Source organism: Oncorhynchus clarkii, chromosome 10 (assembly GCF_045791955.1).
Source record: "Oncorhynchus clarkii lewisi isolate Uvic-CL-2024 chromosome 10, UVic_Ocla_1.0, whole genome shotgun sequence".
Taxonomy (NCBI): Eukaryota; Metazoa; Chordata; class Actinopteri; order Salmoniformes; family Salmonidae; genus Oncorhynchus; species Oncorhynchus clarkii.
Genome location: NC_092156.1, coordinates 75471674 through 75479717, shown reverse-complemented (window position 1 = coordinate 75479717; position 8044 = coordinate 75471674). Strand labels below are relative to the sequence as shown.

Sequence of the window (8044 nt, the reverse complement as noted above, 5' to 3'; positions counted from 1 at the left end):
TCAGAAGGTAGACCTAGTGAAGACAGGAGAGAGAGACAGTCAGAAGGTAGACCTAGTGAAGACAGGAGAGAGAGACAGTCAGAAGGTAGACCTAGTGAAGAGAGGAGAGACAGTCAGTCAGACAGTCAGAAGGTAGACCTAGTGAAGACAGAAGAGAGACAGTCAGAAGGTAGACCTAGTGAAGACAGGAGAGAGAGACAGTCAGAAGGTAGACCTAGTGAAGACAGGAGAGAGAGACAGTCAGAAGGTAGACCTAGTGAAGAGAGGAGGAGAGACAGTCAGAAGGTAGACCTAGTGAAGACAGGAGAGAGAGACAGTCAGAAGGTAGACCTAGTGAAGACAGGAGAGAGAGACAGTCAGAAGGTAGACCTAGTGAAGACAGGAGAGACAGACAGACAAAAGGTAGACCTAGTGAAGACAGGAGAGAGAGACAGTCAGAAGGTTGACCTAGTGAAGACAGGAGAGAGAGACAGTCAGAAGGTAGACCTAGTGAAGACAGGAGAGAGAGACAGTCAGAAGGTAGACCTAGTGAAGCGAGGAGAGAGAGACAGTCAGAAGGTTGACCTAGTGAAGACAGGAGAGAGACAGTCAGAAGGTAGACCTAGTGAAGAGAGGAGAGAGAGACAGTCAGAAGGTAGACCTAGTGAAGACAGGAGAGAGAGACAGTCAGAAGGTTGACCTAGTGAAGACAGGAGAGAGAGACAGTCAGAAGGTAGACCTAGTGAAGACAGGAGAGAGAGACAGTCAGAAGGTAGACCTAGTGAAGACAGGAGAGAGAGACAGTCAGAAGGTAGACCTAGTGAAGAGAGGAGAGACAGTCAGTCAGACAGTCAGAAGGTAGACCTAGTGAAGACAGAAGAGAGACAGTCAGAAGGTAGACCTAGTGAAGACAGGAGAGAGAGACAGTCAGAAGGTAGACCTAGTGAAGACAGGAGAGAGAGACAGTCAGAAGGTAGACCTAGTGAAGAGAGGAGGAGAGACAGTCAGAAGGTAGACCTAGTGAAGACAGGAGAGAGAGACAGTCAGAAGGTAGACCTAGTGAAGACAGGAGAGAGAGACAGTCAGAAGGTAGACCTAGTGAAGACAGGAGAGACAGACAGACAAAGGGTAGACCTAGTGAAGACAGGAGAGAGAGACAGTCAGAAGGTAGACCTAGTGAAGACAGGAGAGAGAGACAGTCAGAAGGTAGACCTAGTGAAGACAGGAGAGAGAGACAGTCAGAAGGTAGACCTAGTGAAGACAGGAGAGAGAGACAGTCAGAAGGTAGACCTAGTGAAGACAGGAGAGACAGACAGACAAAAGGTAGACCTAGTGAAGACAGGAGAGAGAGACAGTCAGAAGGTTGACCTAGTGAAGACAGGAGAGAGAGACAGTCAGAAGGTAGACCTAGTGAAGACAGGAGAGAGAGACAGTCAGAAGGTAGACCTAGTGAAGCGAGGAGAGAGAGACAGTCAGAAGGTTGACCTAGTGAAGACAGGAGAGAGACAGTCAGAAGGTAGACCTAGTGAAGAGAGGAGAGAGAGACAGTCAGAAGGTAGACCTAGTGAAGACAGGAGAGAGAGACAGTCAGAAGGTTGACCTAGTGAAGACAGGAGAGAGAGACAGTCAGAAGGTAGACCTAGTGAAGACAGGAGAGAGAGACAGTCAGAAGGTAGACCTAGTGAAGACAGGAGAGAGAGACAGTCAGAAGGTAGACCTAGTGAAGAGAGGAGAGACAGTCAGTCAGACAGTCAGAAGGTAGACCTAGTGAAGACAGAAGAGAGACAGTCAGAAGGTAGACCTAGTGAAGACAGGAGAGAGAGACAGTCAGAAGGTAGACCTAGTGAAGACAGGAGAGAGAGACAGTCAGAAGGTAGACCTAGTGAAGAGAGGAGGAGAGACAGTCAGAAGGTAGACCTAGTGAAGACAGGAGAGAGAGACAGTCAGAAGGTAGACCTAGTGAAGACAGGAGAGAGAGACAGTCAGAAGGTAGACCTAGTGAAGACAGGAGAGACAGACAGACAAAAGGTAGACCTAGTGAAGACAGGAGAGAGAGACAGTCAGAAGGTAGACCTAGTGAAGACAGGAGAGAGAGACAGTCAGAAGGTAGACCTAGTGAAGACAGGAGAGAGAGACAGTCAGAAGGTAGACCTAGTGAAGAGAGGAGAGACAGTCAGTCAGACAGTCAGAAGGTAGACCTAGTGAAGACAGAAGAGAGACAGTCAGAAGGTAGACCTAGTGAAGACAGGAGAGAGAGACAGTCAGAAGGTAGACCTAGTGAAGACAGGAGAGAGAGACAGTCAGAAGGTAGACCTAGTGAAGACAGGAGAGAGAGACAGTCAGAAGGTAGACCTAGTGAAGACAGGAGAGAGAGACAGTCAGAAGGTAGACCTAGTGAAGACAGGAGAGAGAGACAGTCAGAAGGTAGACCTAGTGAAGACAGGAGAGAGAGACAGTCAGAAGGTAGACCTAGTGAAGACAGGAGAGACAGACAGACAAAAGGTAGACCTAGTGAAGACAGGAGAGAGAGACAGTCAGAAGGTTGACCTAGTGAAGACAGGAGAGAGAGACAGTCAGAAGGTAGACCTAGTGAAGACAGGAGAGAGAGACAGTCAGAAGGTAGACCTAGTGAAGAGAGCAGAGACAGTCAGTCAGACAGTCAGAAGGTAGACCTAGTGAAGACAGAAGAGAGACAGTCAGAAGGTAGACCTAGTGAAGACAGGAGAGAGAGACAGTCAGAAGGTAGACCTAGTGAAGAGAGGAGGAGAGACAGTCAGAAGGTAGACCTAGTGAAGACAGGAGAGAGAGACAGTCAGAAGGTAGACCTAGTGAAGACAGGAGAGAGAGACAGTCAGAAGGTAGACCTAGTGAAGACAGGAGGAGAGACAGTCAGACAGACAGTCAGAAGGTAGACCTAGTGAAGAGAGGAGAGAGAGACAGTCAGAAGGTAGACCTAGTGAAGACAGGAGAGAGAGACAGTCAGAAGGTAGACCTAGTGAAGCGAGGAGAGAGAGACAGTCAGAAGGTTGACCTAGTGAAGACAGGAGAGAGACAGTCAGAAGGTAGACCTAGTGAAGAGAGGAGAGAGAGACAGTCAGAAGGTAGACCTAGTGAAGACAGGAGAGAGAGACAGTCAGAAGGTTGACCTAGTGAAGACAGGAGAGAGAGACAGTCAGAAGGTAGACCTAGTGAAGACAGGAGAGAGAGACAGTCAGAAGGTAGACCTAGTGAAGACAGGAGAGAGAGACAGTCAGAAGGTAGACCTAGTGAAGAGAGGAGAGACAGTCAGTCAGACAGTCAGAAGGTAGACCTAGTGAAGACAGAAGAGAGACAGTCAGAAGGTAGACCTAGTGAAGACAGGAGAGAGAGACAGTCAGAAGGTAGACCTAGTGAAGACAGGAGAGAGAGACAGTCAGAAGGTAGACCTAGTGAAGAGAGGAGGAGAGACAGTCAGAAGGTAGACCTAGTGAAGACAGGAGAGAAAAACAGTCAGAAGGTAGACCTAGTGAAGACAGGAGAGAGAGACAGTCAGAAGGTAGACCTAGTGAAGACAGGAGAGACAGACAGACAAAAGGTAGACCTAGTGAAGACAGGAGAGAGAGACAGTCAGAAGGTTGACCTAGTGAAGACAGGAGAGAGAGACAGTCAGAAGGTAGACCTAGTGAAGACAGGAGAGAGAGACAGTCAGAAGGTAGACCTAGTGAAGCGAGGAGAGAGAGACAGTCAGAAGGTTGACCTAGTGAAGACAGGAGAGAGACAGTCAGAAGGTAGACCTAGTGAAGAGAGGAGAGAGAGACAGTCAGAAGGTAGACCTAGTGAAGACAGGAGAGAGAGACAGTCAGAAGGTTGACCTAGTGAAGACAGGAGAGAGAGACAGTCAGAAGGTAGACCTAGTGAAGACAGGAGAGAGAGACAGTCAGAAGGTAGACCTAGTGAAGACAGGAGAGAGAGACAGTCAGAAGGTAGACCTAGTGAAGAGAGGAGAGACAGTCAGTCAGACAGTCAGAAGGTAGACCTAGTGAAGACAGAAGAGAGACAGTCAGAAGGTAGACCTAGTGAAGACAGGAGAGAGAGACAGTCAGAAGGTAGACCTAGTGAAGACAGGAGAGAGAGACAGTCAGAAGGTAGACCTAGTGAAGAGAGGAGGAGAGACAGTCAGAAGGTAGACCTAGTGAAGACAGGAGAGAGAGACAGTCAGAAGGTAGACCTAGTGAAGACAGGAGAGAGAGACAGTCAGAAGGTAGACCTAGTGAAGACAGGAGAGACAGACAGACAAAAGGTAGACCTAGTGAAGACAGGAGAGAGAGACAGTCAGAAGGTTGACCTAGTGAAGACAGGAGAGAGAGACAGTCAGAAGGTAGACCTAGTGAAGACAGGAGAGAGAGACAGTCAGAAGGTAGACCTAGTGAAGAGAGGAGCGACAGTCAGTCAGACAGTCAGAAGGTAGACCTAGTGAAGACAGAAGAGAGACAGTCAGAAGGTAGACCTAGTGAAGACAGGAGAGAGAGACAGTCAGAAGGTAGACCTAGTGAAGAGAGGAGGAGAGACAGTCAGAAGGTAGACCTAGTGAAGACAGGAGAGAGAGACAGTCAGAAGGTAGACCTAGTGAAGACAGGAGAGAGAGACAGTCAGAAGGTAGACCTAGTGAAGACAGGAGAGAGAGACAGTCAGAAGTTAGACCTAGTGAAGCGAGGAGAGAGAGACAGTCAGAAGGTTGACCTAGTGAAGACAGGAGAGAGACAGTCAGAAGGTAGACCTAGTGAAGAGAGGAGAGAGAGACAGTCAGAAGGTAGACCTAGTGAAGACAGGAGAGAGAGACAGTCAGAAGGTAGACCTAGTGAAGACAGGAGAGACAGACAGACAAAAGGTAGACCTAGTGAAGACAGGAGAGAGAGACAGTCAGAAGGTTGACCTAGTGAAGACAGGAGAGAGAGACAGTCAGAAGGTAGACCTAGTGAAGACAGGAGAGAGAGACAGTCAGAAGGTAGACCTAGTGAAGAGAGGAGAGACAGTCAGTCAGACAGTCAGAAGGTAGACCTAGTGAAGACAGAAGAGAGACAGTCAGAAGGTAGACCTAGTGAAGACAGGAGAGAGAGACAGTCAGAAGGTAGACCTAGTGAAGACAGGAGAGAGAGACAGTCAGAAGGTAGACCTAGTGAAGAGAGGAGGAGAGACAGTCAGAAGGTAGACCTAGTGAAGACAGGAGAGAGAGACAGTCAGAAGGTAGACCTAGTGAAGACAGGAGAGAGAGACAGTCAGAAGGTAGACCTAGTGAAGACAGGAGAGACAGATAGACAAAAGGTAGACCTAGTGAAGACAGGAGAGAGAGACAGTCAGAAGGTAGACCTAGTGAAGACAGGAGAGAGAGACAGTCAGAAGGTAGACCTAGTGAAGACAGGAGAGAGAGACAGTCAGAAGGTAGACCTAGTGAAGAGAGGAGAGACAGTCAGTCAGACAGTCAGAAGGTAGACCTAGTGAAGACAGAAGAGAGACAGTCAGAAGGTAGACCTAGTGAAGACAGGAGAGAGAGACAGTCAGAAGGTAGACCTAGTGAAGACAGGAGAGAGAGACAGTCAGAAGGTAGACCTATTGAAGACAGGAGAGAGAGACAGTCAGAAGGTAGACCTAGTGAAGACAGGAGAGAGAGACAGTCAGAAGGTAGACCTAGTGAAGACAGGAGAGAGAGACAGTCAGAAGGTAGACCTAGTGAAGACAGGAGAGAGAGACAGTCAGAAGGTAGACCTAGTGAAGCGAGGAGAGAGAGACAGTCAGAAGGTTGACCTAGTGAAGACAGGAGAGAGACAGTCAGAAGGTAGACCTAGTGAAGACAGGAGAGACAGACAGACAAAAGGTAGACCTAGTGAAGACAGGAGAGAGAGACAGTCAGAAGGTTGACCTAGTGAAGACAGGAGAGAGAGACAGTCAGAAGGTAGACCTAGTGAAGACAGGAGAGAGAGACAGTCAGAAGGTAGACCTAGTGAAGAGAGCAGAGACAGTCAGTCAGACAGTCAGAAGGTAGACCTAGTGAAGACAGAAGAGAGACAGTCAGAAGGTAGACCTAGTGAAGACAGGAGAGAGAGACAGTCAGAAGGTAGACCTAGTGAAGAGAGGAGGAGAGACAGTCAGAAGGTAGACCTAGTGAAGACAGGAGAGAGAGACAGTCAGAAGGTAGACCTAGTGAAGACAGGAGAGAGAGACAGTCAGAAGGTAGACCTAGTGAAGACAGGAGAGAGAGACAGTCAGAAGGTAGACCTAGTGAAGCGAGGAGAGAGAGACAGTCAGAAGGTTGACCTAGTGAAGACAGGAGAGAGACAGTCAGAAGGTAGACCTAGTGAAGAGAGGAGAGAGAGACAGTCAGAAGGTAGACCTAGTGAAGACAGGAGAGAGAGACAGTCAGAAGGTAGACCTAGTGAAGACAGGAGAGAGAGACAGTTAGAAGGTAGACCTAGTGAAGAGAGGAGAGAGAGACAGTCACAAGGTAGACCTAGTGAAGACAGGAGAGAGAGACAGTCAGAAGGTAGACCTAGTGAAGAGAGGAGAGAGAGACAGTCAGAAGGTAGACCTAGTGAAGACAGGAGAGAGAGACAGTCAGAAGGTTGACCTAGTGAAGACAGGAGAGAGAGACAGTCAGAAGGTAGACCTAGTGAAGACAGGAGAGAGAGACCGTCAGAAGGTAGACCTAGTGAAGACAGGAGGAGAGACAGTCAGACAGACAGTCAGAAGGTAGACCTAGTGAAGAGAGGAGAGAGAGACAGTCAGAAGGTAGACCTAGTGAAGACAGGAGAGAGAGACAGTCAGAAGGTAGACCTAGTGAAGACAGTAGAGAGAGACAGTCAGAAGGTAGACCTAGTGAAGAGAGGAGAGACAGTCAGTCAGACAGTCAGAAGGTAGACCTAGTGAAGAGAGGAGAGACAGTCAGTCAGACAGTCAGAAGGTAGACCTAGTGAAGAGAGGAGAGACAGTCAGACAGACAGTCAGAAGGTAGACCTAGTGAAGAGAGGAGAGAGAGACAGTCAGAAAGTAGACCTAGTGAAGACAGGAGAGAGAGACAGTCAGAAGGTAGACCTAGTGAGAGAGGAAGAGAGACAGTCAGAAGGTTGACCTAGTGAAGACAGGAGAGAGAGACAGTCAGAAGGTAGACCTAGTGAAGAGAGGAAATAGAGGGGAGACCTACAGCCCAATAGTCTATAATGGTTTCCTCTCCTCCCATCTGCACTCGTCTGAAGAACACATCCTGTCTGCCGCTGTCGTGACCCCCTGTTAGCCATCTTTATTAGCTCACAACTTCACAGAATCTGACAGCATGTCCTTTTTGGCCCCAACTGTTCAGTGTTTTAAGATGGCAGTGGTCTGGCTGGGTATGAGCAGTCAGTCGGTGGTCTGGCTGGGTATGAGCAGTCAGTCAGTGGCTAGGTATGAGCAGTCAGTCAGTGGTCTGGCTGGGTATGAGCAGTCAGTCAGTGGTCTGGCTAGGTATGAGCAGTCAGTCAGGGGTCTGGCTGGGTATGAGCAGTCAGTCAGTGGTCTGGTCTAGGTATGAGCAGTCAGTAGGTGGTCTGGTCTAGGTATGAGCAGTCAGTAGGTGGTCTGGTCTAGGTATGAGCAGTCAGTAGGTGGTCTGGCTGGTATGAGCAGTCAGTCGGTGGTCTGGCTAGGTATGAGCAGTCAGTAGGTGGTCTGGCTAGGTATGAGCAGTCAGTCAGTGGTCTGGCTGGGTATGAGCAGTCAGTAGGTGGTCTGGCTGAGTATGAGCAGTCAGTAGGTGGTCTGGCTAGGTATGAGCAGTCAGTCAGTGGTCTGGCTGTGTATGAGCAGTCAGTCGGTGGTCTGGCTGGGTATGAGCAGTCAGTCGGTGGTCTGGCTGGGTGTGAGCAGTCAGCAGGTGGTCTGGCTGGGTATGAGCAGTCAGTAGGTGGTCAGTCGGTGGTCTGGCTAGGTATGAGCAGTCAGTAGGTGGTCTGGCTGGGTATGAGCAGTCAGTAGGTGGTCTGGCTGGGTATGAGCAGTCAGTAGGTGGTCTGGCTAGGTATGAGCAGTCAGCAGGTGGTCTGGCTAGGTATGAGCA

The 8044-nt window shown here is 49.2% G+C and overlaps 1 protein-coding gene across 1 annotated transcript in view; it reads left to right on the top strand.

Annotated features, from left to right (window-relative positions):
- LOC139419142 (mastermind-like protein 3) overlaps positions 1-8044 on the top strand; it is a 224375-nt gene that overhangs the window by 43481 nt on the left and 172850 nt on the right. The gene's annotated exons all lie outside the window — the stretch shown is intronic.